Source organism: Nannobrachium achirus (assembly GCF_963921795.1).
Source record: "Nannobrachium achirus genome assembly, chromosome: 11".
NCBI classification, from domain to species: Eukaryota; Metazoa; Chordata; class Actinopteri; order Myctophiformes; family Myctophidae; genus Nannobrachium; species Nannobrachium achirus.
Genome location: NC_137820.1, coordinates 40,691,634 through 40,714,282, shown reverse-complemented (window position 1 = coordinate 40,714,282; position 22,649 = coordinate 40,691,634).

Sequence of the window (22,649 nt, the reverse complement as noted above, 5' to 3'; positions counted from 1 at the left end):
AGGATATTTTGATAGTCCATACCGTTCGTTCGTAACGCGCTTCCAAAGTTAGCGGGAGGGGCACGTTTCGCAAACAATAGCCATAAATCACAAACAATAGGTCGAGTCAACACTGAATTTCAACCACAGGTCGGGGGTGGCATACTCAACGAATCCCCAAAAGCATTTCCACTTCGACCCCTAGGGGGCGTCACAAACGCGCAAAACGTAACCGTTTCGTGCCAGAACGCGTTTTCCACGGGGACCGACCCTCTCACAACGAAACGCGGACGACTCGGCGGATGTTCTCACAGTCCAAACCGCTACACAAGGTTGCGCATTTAGCGAGCTGCAGGCACACTTGTCAAAATTGACTCTGTCAATTCTAGTGTTTTTATTGTATTATTATTACTAGAAGCTGGGCCGCCCGCTAGTCGGCGACCTGGCCAACTCGGAACAATGTAAATAGGGAATGAATGCCCCGCCCTTTAATGCAAACCCCATTATACCTGTTTTCATAGGACCCGTTTTGACCATCTGTCTGCCTGTGTCCATTTATGCCCATATATGGAGATATCTGTATCTGTCTGTCTGTCTGTCGGCGTCCATTTTATGTCCATATATGGAGATCACTGCAGTTATAGTTCTGGGTCCATTTTATGCCCATATATGGAGATATCTGTCTATCTGCGTCCATTTTATGCCCATATATGGAGTATCTGTCTGTGCCTCCAACTGTGTTGCAGACACAGTGCCGGTTCCCCCTTTAATGCAAACCTCATTATACCTGTTGTCATAGGACCCGTTTTGAACATCTGTTTGCCTGTGTCCATTTATGCCCATATATGGAGATATCTGTATCTGTCTGTCTGCAATCCATTTTATGCCCATATATGGGGGCATTCATTTTATGCCCATATATGGAGTATATGGAGATCTTTGACCATCTGTTTGCCTCTGTCCATTTATGTCCATATATGGAGATATCTGTATCTGTCTGTCTGCAATCCATTTTATGCCCATATATGGGGGCATTCATTTTATGCCCATATATGGAGAACGCGCGTGCCCGTGGGACGAACGGTTCTCGAGATACGCGGATTACATACATACATACACACTCACAGAGATTTTTTGTTGACTCATGTGGCGTACGTGATGTCAGAGCCTTTTATGAAGTGATGTCACAATGAGTCAGAGCTTTCGCCGATTTCCTCCGGAACAGCCTGATGTCAACAATCAACCCTGCATAAGGAGATTCCGGACGTTTCGCGCCGGTTCGCGCCTGCCGAATCTGAAGCCGGTGGGACGAACGGTTCTCGAGATACGCGGATTACAGACAGACACACAGACAGACAGACAGACAGACACGCAGAGACTTCTCGCATTTATAGATAGATAAAACTGGCATCTGTTGTAGGTATTATAGATAATAAAATTAATGTTCATTATTACTAGCTAACTAAATATGTGCCCCCTCACAATTTTCAAAAGCCCCCTTAGTCATTTCATCCTGCAGCCGGCCCTGAAACAGACTTACCTCTCTTCACTTCACCTCTGTTCTGACCTTCTGCTGAGAAAACCAGCACTATGTGAGAGAGAGAGGGGGGGGGGGGCGCAGTGGAACAGAGAGGCGGTGGCCATTTTGTGTTAATAATGTTAACGCAATCTTGAGCTGATATGTTGCAGGTAAAACTACTCCATATTCCAGCTCTCAAATTAAAATACATTTGGCATAAAACCTGCCTTTTATCAAACTATATTCTTGAGACTTTCTTTGATTGATTGAATTGATTGATTAATTCTCCACTCATCGTCTCAATTCTCATGACCGTGTTAAGGCCTGTCCATGCAGTCTCCGACCACCGAACGTGCAGCTTTACCCTGAATCAACTCAAATTCAGGGTAATGCTTTTCAGAAATTGCGAGTGAAATCATTTTGTAGTTGAACAATGAAGATTTTGGTGGTCGGAGACAGACAGGCCTTTAACCGAAATTAGTTCTGAATGTAGTGTAAGCCGACATTAAAGCCAGAGCCATCTAAGTAGAATGAAACACACACACACACACACACACACACACAAACACAACATGAAATAAGTGAATACACTAATATGTGTTTATATTGTACTCACAAACTAGAAGGTAGATCAATGTCAAATCCATCCTGGGTTGCTGCTCAAAGACTGACTGACCGACCGACTGACTGACACGCAAAATGAGTTTTAACAGTGACACTGCTGTTCTTGTGGTGAGGAGGAGGATTATACTCTGAAGGAAGTGGTACACTGACTGATGCACTTATTTCCTGTTAAAAACTTTGTTAGCTTTTGAACAAACAAAGTGTAGTTCTGTGCAAGCGGCTCTTTGTTGTGGTAACAGAAAATGTCTGTTAGCTGCAGTGGTTTGGTAGAACGGATGCATTCTGCATCAGAGGAAACTAGAAGCAGTGCTCTTCCGAGCACAGGTCTCCACCAGGCCATGTGGTGCTATAGTAGGCCAATGTAAAAAGGGCGGCATGTGTTCTTCGCCAATCTTAGACCTTTCATGGCAGTCGGACGCTGCATGCATGATTTGAGGCATTGTGTTTCAAAAATGTATTTTGCTAACGTCTACTTGCTGGTGGCGCTATAACAGGCCAATGTGAAAAGGGTAGCATTTGTTCCTTGACATAGTGGGAATATGTGTGGCAATATGGAAAATTGGACAGAATTGAATTTTCTGTTTAACTCTACTACTGCCAGATTATTTATTTATTTATTGGGTCTGGTGCCATCAAAAAGCGGCTTACCTTTGTGACGTTATAGTAGATAGATAGACATTTATTTATTTATTATTTTTATTTTTATTTTATGGTGCAACAATGCACTTTCGCAGACCAGGCAGCAGAGGGCGGCGTCATGCAAGAATTAATGTGAATTTGGCTGTTATGGCTTGCCATACATTGAGAGCAGTCTCTGGCCACAGAGCCTCAGGGCCAGAGAAAATCAACACGGAAGAGAATTGGTCTCCGTTGATGTTAACGCATAATGGATTTTTAAGACCATCACTGCGGGCGATGTGATTACAGTACACGGCGGCGCGACCCCTCATCAGCTTACGGACATCAACAAGGTAAACGAACGAACGGCTGTATTGGCGCGGCGCGACCCAAAGAATTGGGGCGAACGGGAACGTCCGTAGCGGTATAAGAGTTAATAAAGAGCTGGAGAGACATGGAGACTCCTGTTATTGAACACACATTTCAAAGTAAAAGCATGTCATGCTGTGGGAAGAAGACTTGAAACGGTTGAAAACAAAGTCTTCATGAATAGGTTCACTAAGTTAAAGTCAAGTCACCATTGACTCCAGTAGAATATTGATTATTTAGCAGCCTGTACGTGTCTGGGAATTAGCAAAAAAAAAAAAAAAAAAAAAAAAAAAATATATATATATATATATATATATATATATATATATATATAATTATATATATATATATATATATATATATATATATATATATAATTATATATATATATATATATATATATATAATTATATATATATATATATATATATATATATATATATATATATATATATATATAATTATTATTTGGGGGTCCTCCACATGCAAAAGTTTGAGAACCACTGGGTTAATGCATTTCATACTGGGTGGTCCTTGAAATAGAAAGGTTTGAGAATCACTGCATACACTCTTCTATCCAAATAGTGCAGAATTTCCCCTCACAAAAAGGCTGTGTAAGAATCCTTGCTGTGTAGGCAGCGTAGGCAGAGGCTGCTCAACCCTGAGAGAAGAAAGCTACAGTCCTGGATAGTGTGATCTATACCTGGAACATATTGTCTCTGCCACGTGGAAACCTCACAATATAATATGTCCAACACTGATTCAAATTCAAAAGCATCAAAAGGAGCCGTTCTACAACTTTGAAAGCTTGCAGATCTGCTACTTTTGATGCTTTTGTGTGACACTGTTGTATGATCAAGTAGGGCATTCATTTACGAAAAAAAGGAAAAGAAAAAAAAAGGTTTTTGCCTGACAATGACGATCTTGTATGTTCATGTCCTACTTTTTCATGTCACACAAAAGTAGCAAAAAAATCTACCGTGAGACTATTTCTGCTATATATTTTTAAGTTAAAGTGAAAGTTAAGTGAAAGTTTTTTAAATGTTTAACCAATGGAAAGTATGAACAAAAACGTGTGACTAAAGTGACTACATTGGATCCATTGGAACACAGATACATTTTTTTTCTTTCTTTTTGGACATACAAGGTTTCCACCCGACAGCGACCATGCATGAGTAACTGTCTGCCAGGTGTGGAGATAAAGGACAACACAAGAGCACCCACCTCTTGAGTGAGAGAGTGTGTGTGTGTGTGTGTGTGTGTGTGTGTGTGTGTGTGTGTGTGTGTGTGTGTGTGTGTGTGTGTGTGTGTGTGTGTGTGTGTGTGTGTGTGTGTGTGTGTGTGTGTGTGTGTGTGTGTGTGTGTGTGTGTGTGTGTGTGTGTGTGTGTGTGTGTGTGCTCCATAATGCAGCAGGTTTCCTGTTGCAGCTATGTTTATGCTAATGCTACAATGGCCGTGCTACATGTGTGGGCGCCTAGTGCCTACACAGTCACTGTCACATAATATCTTTATTTGACTTGCTGTGAGTGTGCATACATGTGTGCGTGTCTGCCTGTGTGCGTGTGTGTGTGTGTGTGTGTGTGTGTGTGTGTGTGTGTGTGTGTGCACTACACTACTACTTTTGAGAGCCAAATGTATGGTAGAATTTGAGTATGTGTATGTGTATGTGTGTATGTGTGCGTGTGAGGCTTGTACAGACAGAGTGGTGTGAATGCCTCCCTAGCAGATCATCATTACCGCCCTATTAGGAGTGGTGATTTTGTAGTCTGCCCAAGTGACACGAGAGACCATACGTATCCCTTGGAAAACATGCCTTTGAAGTTGGAAATAATTAGCTATGCAACGAAGATAATTAGCAATGTCCAGCTCATAAATAACACGATTTTCCCTTGCACGCACACAATTATGCATCAGACGCCCCTGGAATAGAATTATTTCCCCTAGAGTGACATGGGCGCACAAACTCCGGGACCGCTCCTGGCAAAACACTGAGCGAACTCAAAATGCCAGGGTGCATAATGGCCCCCCGGTTGGGTAAAATGTGGACTTGTTCCAACTACATTACAAACAGACAGACAGAAAGACAGACAGACAGACAGGGACAGCACAGCAGTTAAAGTTACAGATACAGGGCATTATTAGCACAGCAAAGATACATATGGAGTAGTAGTAACATTACAATACAGACACCATCAATTGTTAATAAAATGTATACAAACATACGCACACCCTATATTATATATAACCATCCTGCCTCATGCAGAACAAGAAAGAGAAGACATTTTAACGTTTAAGAAATGTTCTTTTTAATTAGCAACCCCAATTTACTAACCATGGGTTTAAAGAATGGCATATAGTATGAATTGATCTTGATAAAACGTGCTTTAACAAGACAGTACCATGAAATCCTTTAAGGCAGTGGTTCTCAACCAGTGGTCCTTAAGGGGGTTCCAGGTGGTCCCCAGCTAAATGATGGAGAGTTGGTAACCAAATGGACCCTCATAGATCTTCAATTCTTGAGAGTTTAAAATGAAACGCTCACATTTTGCATTCATTAATTGACAAGAATCTACACAATTAGAGAATGTAGAATAACTGTTATTTTGATCAACGTTTGCCTTTTATCTCTCCCATGGTACCACATCAATGCAGCATGGAATTGTGGACAAAATAGTAGGCCTATCCAATGATAACAAAATATTCGTCTTGCGTGTGAGGCTGAAGCTCATCGAATGGTGGTCCGTGGCTCAAATGCTGAATAAATAATGGACCTTGATATGAAAAAGGTTGAAAAATGCTTTAAAGAATTCCAGGAAGCCACTTACAATATCCTCACCGGCACGGCCCACAAAGTAGGGAAACGTTGAATTATTCTGTTCCCCTAAAGTTGCCTATAGATCTTATTATTTTATTTTATTTGAGACATACAGTATATATGAGCTTTTCAACCAAAGGAAATCCAGTCTGTGTGGCCTCATCGACTTGCAGGAGATTCTTTTCTGTTGCTGAAACATCCGTCAAAACGATAAAAGAGAGAGACCATTATCCAAGATGTCAGGAGACGTTCAGTGTGGGAGAACTGTTAATGCGTGTGCCATTAACGTCCCGCGTTATGTGGCGCTCAGCATTGTTAGCATAATGAGCCTGTTGTTGTGAAGGAGGAGGTTGAGAGCTGTGGCGGTGGTCCTCTGCGATTCGGAAGACAAGGCTGCATCCTCACCCCGCTCCCCTGAGACGCCAAAACACCCCCACCCCCCACTCATCATCATCGTTCCTCTCCTTCAGGGGCGGGCTGCTGTTGTTGAGTGACAGACAGGGCTTAACGTGTAGCTTCTCAGATTAGATTTGATCCTTGGGGGCTCTATATAAGGGAGGTGGGGGGCTTTGTTGCTATAGGAAGAGTAGCTAGAAGTAGGCCTATACACTTTTTTTTCTCTCGCCCTCAGACAAACAGACACTTTCTTTCTGAGTACACTAGCTACAGCCACGCTATTTAGTGCTGGTGGTTGACAGCAGTGGTTGTTGAAGAAGTACACCTACTCACAAGTATCAATACATAGCGGTCGGGCACCTAGGCTCAATTTTGAAGTATTTTTTACTTTAGTGGAGTATATCCAATTTATGCTTCTACTCCACTACAGTACATTTCAGAGACAAATATTATACTTTTACTCCACTACAATACTGTAGATTTAGATTATTACTAGAAAACATACATTCCCCACTTCAGCCCTATACATACATGCATGCATACATACATACATACATACATACATACATACATACATACGCGATGCATATTTGAAAACTTGTGATGAGTAGGCTACTTTATACTTTCGGTACTTTAAATACATTTTGATGCCAATACTTTTGTACCTTTACTCAAGTACATTTTGAATTCCAGACTTTTACTTGTAACCGAGTACATTGCAATATTGATACTTTTACTTAAAGGAGCTATAGTCAACTTTTTCATTGTAGGTGTACATCCTAGTCTACAGACTAGGATGTAAACAAAGTACGGGCCCTGTAAATGTAAACAAAGGGCCAAAATGATTATTTTATCATTATTTTACGCTTTTTGTGGTCATTTTTTTATTGAAACACATATATGAAGCTTATTTTTTTATAAAATATTTTCGAAACATTATTTTTATTTTAGCATCCGTTTTTCAAGAAAAAGTTGACTATAGCTCCTTTAAATACAACATTTTAATACTTTCCCCACTTTCTTAGCTGGTACATTAGTGGGAAGACGGGCTTCACAAGGACAGGTGACAAAAGGTATATTTTAGTCTAGAGTGAGGGACGGGGGACGGAGGGGTTGTATAAGGATGGGCATGGATTAAAGTGCTGTGACATTGTGAGTGGTGGATTTAGGTGTAAGATTAAGTCCTGTCTGTCATGGAACAACTCATTTTGCGGGGGATTTATAGAGTAATAAGACGCTTCAAAACACCCTCTCCCTTTTCTTCCCTCCGCAACCTCCAGGCCCCAAGGTTCTGTGATGGAAGGAGGTTGTTCATATACAGTATGGCACCCTGGATGCAAGACAAGGTTATCATAGCTTTGACTCAAGTTTTTTTTCTTTTCTTCCCGATTTCAGTTTAGTTTTGATTTGATTTATTTTTAAAGTGGGTTTGCTAGCTAGTTCAATTTTCATTTTGTGAAATGGCTTAGTTTTAGTGTTCGTGTTTAGCAGGTTTTAGGGGATAGCCCATGGGTTGGTTGGGATTTTAAAAGATATGACAAATTGCACAAATAGCACATCTACAAGATCACAAACTTCATGTGTACTGTAGATTCAAAGTAAAATAATGTATACTTACTGATGTAGATCCCCACCCACAATTCTATTTCTTGTCATTTAGTTAGCTTTAGATAATATAATAAGCCTTTATCCCAAGGTTGGTGAGACACCAGGCTGTACTGTAGTTAAAGTACTCCAGTTTGTTTTAGCTGCTTTAACTTGTAATTGAGTAATATTTGACCAGGAGTATCTTTGACTCAAGTACTGGAGGTCAGTACTGTGTCCATCACTGCTAAACATATCGTCGTTCGTCGGATGGAAACCTTGTATGTCCAAATGTATGTTTTGTTATCACGATTTAAAATGAGGCGTTGTGTGCTTGTAGATCTGCTATTTTCACTAGTCTTGTGCGACAGTTTTGTATGATGAAGCAGGGCTTTACTTTATGAAAAAGCGTACACATTTGAAACTTAGAGATATGAGGTTTCTGCCCGACAGTGACAATATACACATTTTGCCTTTCTGCGTGTCTCCTCCATTGATAGTGCAGATAGTTCCGTGTTCTGGGTGGTATAGAATAGAGGATAAAGGCGCTCTGCTCGCCCACCTCCACCGCAGAGCTCCGGCGGCGCCTCCAGCCTGGCCTGGCACGCCAACAAACACAGCATTCACAGCCTTGTTTGGTTGGTTGGTGGGCGGGAAGGAAGGAAGGAAGCCGACAGGCCATTGTGTCTTCGCTCCCCACTGTTACACCTACTGGCTGATTGTTGCATCCATCCTCTCAAAACGGAATATTTTGACAAACTTTCCTTGTAATAACGACTGACTGACCAGGGACGTGCAGAGAATGTTAGAGAGGCAGGGGCTGAAATTTCTAAAAAGGCCTTTTGGTGAAAATATCGAAAATAGCAGACCTCCAAGCTCACAACGCGTTGCAGCGCGACGCGTTGTGGGTTTGGAGGTCAGCTGTTTTCGGTGCTTGATACCACATTGAACTAAGGATAATCAAGTCAATACTGGAGATGTGGTGTAACGGCATGGATTTCTACACAGAGAGGGCAATTCTTTCAACATAGGAGTTTGGACAAGGCAATTCTCTTGAATGTTAACTTCACCCTACATGAGGTTTAGACATAATTGGTGCATGGGTGCATGATAATAGACCAGGGGTATTCAACAAATTACTTGAAGTCGGGGTCCACAAGACTGTGACTACAGACATTAACAAAATGTTCATGGTTAACCGTTTGACTGTTTGTTGTGTGCTATACTGTATGTCTGATAAGACACAACAATGGACATATATGTCCAATATGGTTATTATTAGGGCCTGCTTCATAATGCATTCATTTTGATGTTTCCTGTGCCAGACCATTATGGTGCACAGGCTTAGATTTTGATATTAACTCTCCTACTGCCAGATTATTTATTTATTTATTGGGTCTGGTGCCATCAAAAAGCGGCTTACCTTTGCGACGTTATAGCAGATAGACAGACATTTTTTTTATTTATTTTTTTATTTATTTTTTATTGTGCAATAGTGCACTTTGGTCTGCCAGGCAGCAGAGGGCGGCGTCATGCGAGAATGAATGTGAATTTGCCTGTTATGTGTTGAAGAAGAAGAAGACCAGTCACTGGCCACAGAGCCTTACAGCCAGAGGAAATCAACAAGGAAGTGAATTGTTCTCCGTTGATCTAACGCATAATGGATTTTTTACACCATCACCGCGGAAAATGTGTTTATAGTACACGGCCGCGCGACCCCTCATCAGCTTACAGTCATCAGACGAACGAACCGAACGAGCGCCGTATTGGCATCGAGGTTCTGTAAAAAATGGGGCGAACGTTAACGTTCAAAGCGTGGGGAGAGTTAAGAAAAGAAAAGAGGATATTTCAGTATTTTTCTGCATGGATCATTGCCATGTAAGCGTCTTCGCGGGAAGAGTAGCCTATTTGAGGCAGGCTGGCAAGCTGAAGTGTTTACGTGTTTGTACAGTGAATGAAAGGTTTTTGCTTTTGTTTTGAGCATCCGACTGATAAAGAGCACAAGCTCTTATGATGTGTTTGAAGTGAATGAAGACGGAGAAGATGGAAGATGGACACAATCCAGGTGAATTTAGGTCATTAATAATTATGGGACCCTGAGTTAACATTCCTCCATTCTAAATAGTAGCCGACATTTTATTCTTATCGGTTAATGGTTTGTTAACCATCAACAAGCTTCAGTTCACAACAACCAACCATACAATAATAATTTGTTACATTTATTTTTACAATGGAATATGGAATGTTCTCCAGGGGTCATAAGAAAGCTCCGCTGGGGCAGAATTATCAGTATCACTGATATAGACCATGGGTCTTCAACTGGGGGTCCAGGTGAGGTTGGGGGGTTCCCTGTTCAAACATGATTCTTTTGTGGGGTTGTGGCCTCAAAAGTTTGAGAAGCACTGTTATGACACCACCCAGTGACATCACAATGTCAGAAAAGAGATACAAATGTAAAAGAATGTTCATACCGTCCCACCCCATAACCCCTGATCTAAGCCTGTCTTTTCCTTCTCCTGCAGATGGAATCTGTGAACACACAAGCCTGGTTCCTTCATCATAAAACTTTCTAGAGCGGAAGCAAAGTCTTCAGTTGACTGAGCATCCATAATGACGGTCACGGAGCACTGAAGCAACAAGCCTGCAGATTCTGGGCACTTCACTGATCTCCATCATTAATACCAACAAGATAAGCATCGTGTATCTATTCTATACACTTGCAGTGTCATGCAGGGTCAAATCACAAAGTGCTTAGAATACATCAAGGAGAATTTCCCAGTGCTGGAACAAGTACACAGATTATTATTTTACTTACCGTATGTTTGTATGTACTGTATGTAACTATGTAAAGTAACACTATATCACAATGTGTTGCGGCGCTCTGTGAGCTTGTAGATCGGCTATTGTCTTCTAGGTCGGTGGTTCTCAACCTGTGGGTCGGGACCAGGGGGGTCCCCACATTATTTTGGGGTGTCCCCAGATGATTAACTTAATGTGCAACATTGTTTTCAGTGTATACTATAGAGGGTACAGTATCTGCACAATTCTAAAGTGACAGTTTAAGGACTTTTTAATACCTCTAAAACAGTGATCGAGTTATACCCACACCTTCGGCGCCGCCAGAATAGGGCTCCCATAGCTCTGGGGGCCTTTCGCCGCCGCCTTCGGCGGCGGCGAAAAAAAATCGGGTAATTGCGGATATAAAGTCGCCTAAAACGGGTACTTTCCTATATTAAATCATATTAAATCGGGTATTTCGCGGATATAAAGTCGGCTAAAACGGGTATTTCCTATATTAAATCATATTTTTCCTTTCACAATATTAATTCGGGCTTCACATTGGCTATGTTGACAACTCCAGGCAGTCTTTTCTGTTCATATTAACTCACCATTATTGCTCAGCCTCCAGTTCCCAATTCCTCCATCTGATGATCTGAGCTCTGAGCCATCCAGCCAAAAGTTCCCGTTCTGGTAGCATAAAGTCGGCTAAAATGTGTATTTTTCTTTCTCAAAACAAGGCGGGTCGGGTTCATATTTATTTACTAAAAAAAACATTGTCACGGGCACAGGCACACTAAGGCTACAGTCTTGCTAAGACAGCGTTGTTTTGTTTGGTTGTTTTGTTGCTGTCCGGCGTGTCCGCCTTCCTTTGCCGTCCGGGCCGTGGCCGTGGCCCAGGCCATGGCGAGACCACGCAGCTGGGTAGGTCTGCATCCAGGGCCTCCTCGGCCCTGGGGGAAAGGTAGGAACCATTGCAGCGAGTGTGTTATAACCCGGACGGTAAAGGAAGACTCACACCCCACATTAAATGCGCCTGATTTATAATAATAAAATGAATAGTAGGATTAAACGGTGTGATGTCATTGTTCAGTCTTACTGTCTAACATGTTTATTTAGTATATCTAGTTAACATAAATAATATAAATTCTTCCAATGGAACATAAAAAAAAAAAAAAAACGAGAAAAAAAAAAAAACACACTTAGAAAAAAAGAGACCCCAAAGGGGGTTGTTGACTATGGGGTCCCAGACTTTAACTATGGGAGCTAAGACCCCACTGGCACCCACGTAACTCGAACTCTGCTCTAAAATGACAAATTAAACATTGGCCAAATTGTCAAATATTACGCAGGAATTGTGGAAATAGCTGATCTACATGCTCACAACGGCTAGGCGTTGTGAGCACGTAGATCTGCATGTAGATCTGCTATTTTCACAATAGAACCATGTTATACAAAATGTAATGCCTCAACTCTTTGTGCTCGTCAGGGTGGAGGGTGTCACCAGTTGAAATATGATTATTTTTGGGGTCATCGCCTGAAAAGGTCGAGAACCTCTGTTCTAGGTAGACGTCTGAACACTACAGGACTTTTATTCTAGTAACAGACTATTTCTACATTGTATTGCTATATTTATTTGAGTAAAAAAACAAAACAAAAAACAGAGTAGGCCACTTGTTCAAGATCAAACAGGATCTCCTCATCTCCGTTGGGCTGAAGTACAGAGTAGACACTCACCACAGACACAGCTACACGCTGAGATTAGAGAGAACATTTCCACTGCTCAGCTCTTTGCTCAGACGATAATTTGGCATTTAAAAGCATTAAAGCATTTAGAACGGGTACACATTTTGGGTATCATTATTTTATGCTTTAACTATTGAAAAATAGCAGATATACAAGCTCACAGCGCGGCACCGAGTGCCACGCTGCGAGCTTGTAGATCTGCTATTTTTTTTAAATCGTGAACATTTGAATTTTGACCAGATTCTATAAGTGTCTTTTTTCATGTGAAGGACCCCCAAAATGATATTTATTTGGCCACGGACCCCCATCTCAAAATATTGAGTTCCAGGGACCACCCAGGAGCAAAATTTGAGTTAAAAAACGTTCGCTTTGAAAATACATATATTCAAAGATTTGCACACATTTTCACGACTTTTTCAAAAATAGCAGATCTACAAGCTCGCAGCGCGGCACTCAGTGCCGCGCTGTGAGCTTGTATATCAGCTATTTTTTACTGGTTAAAGCAGTCAATAATTCTAGGCCTAAATGAGTTTAAAGCATTTGTAGATCCTACACTTTCTGATGGGTTGCGTGCGTGCGTACGTGCGTGTGCATTCTTGTCTATGTTTGTGTGAGCTAGTAAATGCCTCCCCTGAGGGTTAGTTTTAGGGTTTAGGTTTGGAGTTACTGCGACCGTCAGGTCGCAAGTTACTATATGAAAACCTCCATCGGCTGTCTTTCAGTCGGTTAAAACGTCGCATCTGTCACGTCGCGTCAGAATTTTGGCCCTACTCTTATCTCTGGCACCGTTGCCCCTATCCATGCCAAACTTTGCACACACACTCCTTGGCTGGCAAACCACAACCTCCGCCCCTGTTTCCCTGTTCTAGCGGCCCTGTTCTAGCGCCACCATGAGGCTGCGTGTATACATGCGACCTGGCGGTTGCTTATCTCCCGATTAGGGAGTCTTACTGGTGCTTCATTTGAACTTGATTGTGCCATGCACTTAAAATAGCAGATATCCAAGCGTTCTACACATCGCAGCATGACAGCTTGTATGCAGCATGACAGCTTGTAGCTCTGCTGTTTTCGGCTTTGGGGTTAAGTGTAAAAAAAACAGCCTCGTCCTAAAATGTTGTTGTCCTATACAGGTAGGTGCACGCGTGGCAGTGGTTGGCCCATGTTCGTGGGAGGGAATCCGGGCGGGGAGCACAATAATTGGCAATGCACTTAATCCAATGGGCTGGGGGCTCCTCACTGGTGGGCCAGTAGGATAAAACGGCAGTGCCAACCCAGAAATGTGTCGGCATAATGACTATATGGTCTTTGGGGAGAAACAAAAAAAGTTAATGTCCTCATAAGTAATACAAGTGTGTGTGTGTGTGTGTGTGTGTGTGTGTGTGTGTGTGTGTGTGTGTGTGTGTGTGTGTGCGTGTGCGTGTGCGTGTGCGTGTGCGCGCGCGCGCGTGCGTGTGTGTGTGTGTGTGTGTGTGAAATAAACATATTTTACAACTTCTCTAGCATTGTTCTCTTCCCTCACAGCAGGTTCAAGTCTCTTCATCAACATTATGGAATTTCAAAAGCCCGCAGTCAGCTTGAATTAATGAAGTGCCCTTTGTTCCTTTTTCCTGATATTTTTGTGCTCATAATAAGTAACTTCCATCAGGCTCTCATTGGCATCTGTCCTCTTCAAGCGCTCTTAACGTTTAAGAGAGAGAGACGAGAAAGCACCATTAGGCTACTCATCTTTCGGTATCACTGCAATATGGAAATGAACCAAACGGCTTATACAGTAGTTTGGATTGTTATGATTCCATACCCTATTAACTCAATTGACTCACAAGAAATGGCCACAACAAATTCAGACAGGAGACTATGGTGCCATTTTGTCTGACAGGCTCCTTCCTAATACTGCAATACCGCACACTGGCAAATACAAAGACACACAGCTACACAGAATATGTGTTGCTTTTGTAGCTCAAGTTCAAACCAGCTCGACTTTGTTGTAGCATCTACTAAAGTCGGGTTTATCTTTGCAATCTTCATGTCTCTGCCATTGAAGAAGAATGGTAGCCTGTTTCTCTGTATCTGCCAGTTTGATTGCAACATTAAAGTCCCAAAGCTATTTTCGAATAATAATTTGGAGCATTTTAATTGCTCAAATCTTGCATGCGGGGGGACCCTGGCAAAAAAAGAAAAGAAAAAAAGCAAAACAGGTAGGGGGTCCGTGGCCCAAATTCATTTTAATTTGAGGTCCTTGATGAAAAAGTTTGAGAAGCACTACCTCTAGGCTACTCATTTCTCCCGACTCCCTGTCCTTCTCCCCGCCCCAACCCCCCCCCCCCCCCCCCAAGCCCCCTGAGAGACCCACTGTGTTCTCTATCGTCTCCTCGCACACTCGGAGGCATCAATCAAGCGGCTCCATCAGCCTCCTGGCATCAGTGCCAGCCACCTAACAGGACGATAAGCTGGCTTTAGGCCTGGCACAGGAGAGAGAGTGTTTATGTTTACAAAGAAGCTGCCGGGTGAAACAACCTTGTATGTCCAAAAACTTACTTTTTAGGAACCTTTTTCAGCATTTATGAAACAATGCATACACACTTACAGTAAGCACTTTCAACTTTATAAAATAGCACAAAAAGGGGGGGGGGGGGGGGGGGGGGGGGGAGGCACGGTGGCACAGTTGGTAGTGGTGTCGCCTCACAGCTAGAAGGTACTGTACTGGGTTTGATTCCCGCCAGGGGATGCTGTGGGCGCTGGGGTTGTGTTTCCTCCTCCGCGTCATCACCGCCCACACCCTACAGTAGGTGGGGTTTGCGAAAGGGCCTTTCTGTGTGGAGTTTGCATGTTCTCCCCGTGTCTCCTCTAGGGTAGATACACTCACAAAAACATGCAGTATCCTGGTTTCTATACCTCCTCCCTCTAGCCAGCCGGTGCTCCTCAGGCATGGCAGAGGGAGAGCAGAACCCAGGATTACAGAAATAGGCAGTTAGCACTGGGTGAGAAAATGGGTTACAAAATCGTGGCATAAAAATTATATAGAAAAAAAAAATAGGTCACAAAATGACATGTAGTGATGCGACGACGCATTGTGAGCTCATATAGATCGGCAGAGCCGGGCGGAGAAGGTGATATTTGTCACTTAAGGTCTTTGCAAACGGCTGCGTTTTTTCGGCTGAATATCGGAGCAAATTTCGGAGCACGTAAATAAAAAAATCAACCTCACGTTATATCAATCATTTGCACATTGCCGCCCATTTCGTATTTATTTTCAGATTGTTCAGTGTGAAACAAACCTTAATAGGAAATCCTATGGGCTCCCAATGGGGGGCTCCTCAATGGCAGATGAGTCAGTAGGATACAACAGCAGTGACAATACATCTCTGTGTTGTGCTGTTGTATCCTACTGACTCACCTGTGGGGAGGAATCAATTGGCATAATGGCAACATTTGGATAAAGATGGGTATAAAAAGCCAGATACAAGGTTTCGGTTCGACAGCAACGGAGAGAGAGAGAGAGGGGGAGGGGGAGAGAGAGAGAGAGAGAGAGAGAGAGAGAGAGAGGGAGAGAGAGAGGGAGAGAGAAGGAGAGAGAGAGAGCTATCGGTGAAAGAGCCAGGTGAAAATGCCTGCCGCAGCCAAGGTCCTTTGATTTAACGCCGTCAGTTCTTAAATTGATCAGCAGGTGTTTGGCAGGAGTAAGTAAGTTGCCCGCACTTCAGCACAAAAGCGGACCCTTAAATCCCTCAGGTTGTGGTTATAAAACATCAATGGCGGCGTGGCGGGTTATGTGATATGAGGGCGCTATGAGGCGCCGGGCCGGGGGGGATTCGGCAGGATTTGCTGGGCTGTTTGACTCTGATAAGCGTTCAAAGACAATGTCGGGGAGTTTTACGGCCACCGTTTGCCGGGGTGAATTCGTTCCTGTCAAGATCAATCCTAGCGTCCGTCGGTTGGCCGTTACTCGGGATAGAATTTCACCGGCGGTGGAGACGCCGCCCTCAGGAGGCCATCCCTCGCGAGGCATCTCGCTCCTCCAGGTTGTTTATAATGCGTTGTACACAAGGAGCAATTACTGTGATGATTGAGACGCGCTGTGTCAGCTAATCTCTCAAGGCGGATTCTGCTGCAGATCTGTCAGCACCGCTGCCCTATAACATGTTGTTGCTGTAGGAGTAAACACATAGAAGCACCTGGTAGGAAGTGGACTAAGAAAGGGGAGGAGGCCAAACCAAGCTCCTACAAAAAGATGGGTTGGGCCCCCGAAGCAAAAATTATATTATTTCTTTCCTTTTTTTTTCTTTGTCATACTCAGCAGACCCAGAGAGCAGTAATTATATCTCATATTTAGCTCTTTTCACGGTAATCAAAGGAAGACAAAAAAACTAAAACAAACAAACATAAAAGACAGAATCAACTTTATTAGAAAAGCATAAATAAACAAATAATATAATTTGGTGTTTTCACTGTTTGTTTTGGTAGACAGGGACATTTTTTGGGGCAAACTGTGCGAGGTGGATCAATCGGGCAACCACACTATATTGTTGTATAAAAAAAAAGAAAGAAAAAAAATGTAAACACAGGACAAAGTTACATATTATGCCTTTAACTCTGACAGATGAAGGTTTGGTTAAAAAAAAAGAAAAAGAACCTCTGAGAATATAAAAATGAAACCAAATGCGCACATTAGAGTCCATTGTACACTCTGAGTTACAGACTTGTATAAAGTGTCCATTCGGACCCGTGGAGGTCCCCGGACCTAACAGAGAGGATATTCTGCGTGCTACTGTACACAAAGACCAATCTGTGTGATGATTGAGATGTGAGTTGTCAGCAGACTCATAAGAGCACTGCTGCTGTCTAGCAGAAACCTCTTAGATCTCCATATTCTGACTTTTTTTTTGTGTATTAATTTTTCCCCGTAAATTAACACCTTTAGCAGCAAATTAACACCTTTAGCAGCAGATCTACAAGCTTGTAGATCTGCTGCTTTTGCTGTTTTTGAATTTGAATCCGAAAAAATAAAAGTTTTGGACATTATGAGGTTTCCACCCGACAGAGACGGAATCAAAGATTTATGTTAATCCTGCCTACTGTACCTACGCTACCCAGGAGGTATATTTATGTAAAACAGCCAACTTATCAGTATCAACGAATCTATAAGGTATGCATTAATAACACTCCAAAGGATTGAGGCTAATGCCATGTCTTTGCAATGGGCTTTCAAAAGCAACGTTTATTGATGATGCGGGGCTTTAGCAATCTCCCCCAACCCCATAAATGCGAGCACTCAATTGTTGTCAGTCACTGGCTGTCAGATATGTGGCAAACAGGGATGTTGTGTGTTATGTGGTCCATGGTCCAACGGCTTTGCATCGCTGCTGCTGTATGAAGTATATGGGTTTGTATCGCAGTTTTAAAGCAACTTTATGACATGTATTAAATAAATGTATTAAATAAAAAGTCATTTCCAATTACGTGGATCAGTGTAGTTCAGGTAGTGGTGGTTATTTGGACATCCAGCACAACACAAAAAGCCAACCCTGCAAGCCAAATTACGTCATGATGACGTTATGATAACGTCCTCCGGTGACTCCGGTGACGTTCAGAACTCGGCCACATCATGATGATCTTGACGTCATTACCAGGATGTCATATGGACTTTTTTTTTGGATTATTGTTTTGTAATGTTAGTTGAAATATGAGCATGTAAGGTTATATTCTGGGACATATCTGACTAGTTATGATATTTATCTGGCCTCGATCGGAACATCTCTAATCCAGGACGTCCGTTTTCGTGGGCAGGATTTAAATTGGTTGAAATCAGGTGATATTCTAGGCCAAATCTGACTAGTCATGGTTTGACATGATCTGGTCCCAATCGAGACGTCACTGATTGGTCCAGGTCCTGACCGTGCTGGCTGGGAAAGAAGAACATGGGTTGTTTTTCTTATTTCCACACAAAGGTATATTAGTTCAATATTGAAAATGGGTGGTTTTGAAACGGGTCCATTTGGTTTGATTTTATACTCTCAAGAGTTAAAGATCTATAAGGGTCCATTTGGTTACCAAATCTCCATCATTTAGCTGGGGACCACCTGGAATCCCTTCAAGGACCGCTGGTTGAAAACCACTGCTATACTGTAGGCCGCCCACTCCATCTGTCCTGTTGTTTGTTTCCACGCTTTAAGCGTATACCAAGGGGAATGGAAACCTCAAACCTGCTAATGTTACAGCAACACTCTACACAGTCTACCACGTCTACCAACTGAGCTACACAGGACGTACTGCGGGTAAAAACACTGAACAAACCTAGCAGTCGGTATGTCCAGTAAGGCTAGAGGTTATGGCTTGTATAGCTCAAAATACTTTAAAAACATACAATAAAATTGCATATCTCATTAGCCTCTCAAAACATCTCTTTCTCTCTCGCTCTCTCGCGCACACACATGCACACGCGCACACACACACACACACACCACACGCACGCACGCGCGCTATAGCATTCCCATCAGTTCTCTGTTCCGGTTCTGGTTCTTTTTCTTGAGAAAAGCTTGATCTAATGAGCATTATGAGGCCGTAATGAGGAATATAATTAGTCAGATGGGCGGATCATCAGTGTGTAATTACAGTAGCTGTCTCTGTCTGCTTCAATTAGACCGACAGGATGAGGGGCTTATGGAACCCCTGTTGTCATGGGTGGGGGGGAGGGATCCTCAACTTTTTTTTTTTTTTCTCATTTCAAGGACCCCCTGCTTCATATGCATTTTGATACTCTCTCACACACACACACACACACGCACACGCGCACGCGCGCGCGCACGCACGCACGCACGCACGCACGCACGCACGCACGCACGCACGCACGCACGCACGCACACACACACACACACACACAGCATACTGTGATGGCTTATTTTGTCTTATTTCACATTGACTGTAGCCTATACAGTATTCGGTTTGTTTAGTACAATTGAACACATAGGCCTACATTACACAACTAAAACAAAGTCTTTCTCTTAGTTCTTATTCATTAATCTAAAGTGTGCTTCCTTAACATCTGGGGGAAACTTCCAAAAAGGCAATATTGTCTTCAAAACATTTGACACCCTAAATAAAGAGTTGTTGACAGACACTCCCTAGAGGACTCTCTAGTGTGAATCATAGTACATGAATGCAGGTTATTGGTAGACACTCCCTAAGTAAGACGCACGGGCCCTTTAAAATCTTGCTGTTGCCCCGCCCCCTTTCTCCACACCTGCTGTAATCAGACAGTTTTGTTTGGAACTAAAAAAGACTGAAATAAACAACATGTAATGTTGTAGATTAGAGTTATTACCAGTGTTGTCAGGTCAGGAAGTGAAACTCAGTTGAAAGACTGTAACAAACTGCATTGACAAACTGTGTTTTTCCTGGACTGGTTTATTCTCCAGGTGAGTTCAGGTTTGTTTGCGTGCGTGCGTGCGAGCGAGCGCATGTGTGTATGCACGTCTTGCATGTACGCATGCATGACTGTTGCCCCTTGTCCTAACTTTTAGTTTTATTGCCTAATACATAAATACACAACTTTTTTTCAGGGTGTCACAGCACCAAATAGCCTTGTGTATGAAACCGCATACTTAACTATTTACCATTACAATGATTGTGCAAGTGATATTGGAGTAAGTATTATGACCTGAGTATAGCACATCTAGTCATATTTATAGGTGTGCATCAGTGCATGTTTAGAAATGCCACCCTAGTGAGTTCACTAATAAATCAATATTATGTGGGGAAGAGAAACACTCACTATACGATTTATGTATTTGTTTAATTGAAAGCATAAATTACTTTTCAACGTCTAAAGGAATCGATTTTAGAAATGAACATGTTTCACTTTCTGAGCTTGAAGAAGCATGATTGTACAACTCGTGTCTTGAGTCATATACATATCTATACATCAGTGGTTCTCAAACCTTTTCATGTCAAGGAGCCCCAAATTTTTGTATTTGGTTGCGGACCCCCATCTGAAATTATTTAAACATTTTCAAACACGTTCAAGATTAAAAAATAAATAAAAAATAAAAATAAAGTAGCCGCAAATTGCAACACTAAATCTTTTTAAATATGATGAATCTAGGGTTGCAATACCTCCCATAGGGATTCAATGCATTAAAACATTTTTTGTCTGATTGTATTAAACAACGTCAAACTCACAAATATTGCGGCTCTATGGAAAGCTTGAATTATGCTCTTTCTAGCTGCAAAGTGTTTGTTTCAGAAAAGTCCACCATAGGCCTAGACATGTTATGAGCTACTGTCTGTCAAGAAATTCTGTTCAGGTGAATATTTTGTCTAAGTATTGGTTTGGAAGCGCTCATGGGAAGTCACTCAACGATCCTGTGTACCACCTGATTCTAAATGTCACATAATGCAGGAGGCAGATGGACGTTGTGGTATTGTAGACAAGCACTTCCAAAGTTAAAAAAAAAAAAAAAAACATGTCTGCTCCGATTTCTTGACACAACGTAACTCATAGGATGTCTATGGTGGATTTTTCTGAAACAAACTATTTGCAGATAGAAAGAGCATACTGTCATTCAAGTTTTCCATAGAGCCGCAATATTGGTGCAATCAGATTGCAAAAAATAAAAGGTTTTGATGCATTGAATCCCTATGGGAGGTATTGCAACCCTAGATTCATCAGGTTAAAAAAAAAAGAAATCTAGTGTTGCAATTTGCGGCTATAGCTGTAAAGGTTCGTTTGGTTCCTAAACTATGAATAATTTAGCTATTGATTGATTGATTGTTTTGATTGAAGACTAGAAGTTTGCATAGGAAAAGGTACAGTTTCATGACGGTACAGTTCACTGGTACAAGGTCTACTAAAAGGAGATCCATGAAAAGACTAAGCTTATTTCCACATGATACCATTTAAGTATCTCATATAACAAAATAACATTGAATGAAAGACGAATAGAACACAGTGAAGCGTGATTATGGATCCAACTGGGAAAGATGGATGGAAACGGCATAGAGCGCTCGTTTTCAGTTATTGTCCACGACATTGCAAGCGGCGCGAAGGCCAGCGGACCTTGGTCCTGCTCTTCGCCCCCGAGCGGCGCAGGCGCGAGTGGCCGCGCGAGTTACGAAGCCGTGGTGAATGCAATCGTTATATTTATGCCCAGGCCGTAAGGCCTGGGCAAGCGCACGATAAACGCCATGATAATTGGGTTTTGGTGCACCTCGCGCGGTCCAAGTGACTACAACGGAGCGCTCCCTACGTCCGGTTCAGCCAATCACAAGCTTCAAAAATGAGTCCGGGGAGTGGTTATCCATCTTTCCCAGTTGGATCCATAATCACGCCACAGTACTATGCAGTAGATATTTAAAGAAAAAAAAATGAAAGAACAAAAAAAAAAAAAAACAGTAAGTCTAACCAAACAGTAAGTATATACAAAGAAGGGGCAGGGGAGGGGAGGGCTGGGCTAGGTTTGTTTATTTACCAGTTGCGAACGGCTGCGTCATACTGTGTATGTTGTGACAGGATAATGTGCTACAGTACACTAGAATGCAATGTGCAATACCAACCATGATGAACATACCATCAAGCATCTGTATGGTAGGAGAAGATGGTCGCCCGCAGGGGCGTCACAAGGGGTAGGAAAGTAGGACTGAGAATTTGGGTCTTGCCAGTCACTGCCATTGACCCCGGGAGCTCCCAGCAGGGGTGGAAAGCACTGGTGAGCTAGCCAGATGTATGGAGGATCGACGCGACTGAAGACAACCGCTGGAGGGCTCATCCAGGATGAACTAGAGAGAGCAGCTACAGTATATCTCTCTATCCATGGGTTCCAAAGTTTGACCCTGACCTGGTCCCTGGCCATCACTTACACAACTGATGAAGTCAAGACGGCTCAAGGTAGGAACCTTTTTTCTTTTCTTTTTCCCTGCTGCTGCTTGTGTTGTATGCTGTGGGTATACTAATGTGATTCAAGCTGTTGTATTATTGCTGTCATTTATTATCCTTGGCTGTGTTAGCCCATACCAAAATAAATAAAATGATTATACTTTATTTTTTATTTTATTTGATTTACTTTTCATAATTTTGTTCCCGCTTTGATAGTTCCGGCCAATGTGTAGTCCATCTGATGACTACAAGATGGCATAGATAGTTTCTGCTCCCGACCGGATCATAAACCTGTAATGCTACTGATCCCAGGCTATATCGAATATCATAATATCCGACAGAAATGCCCGGA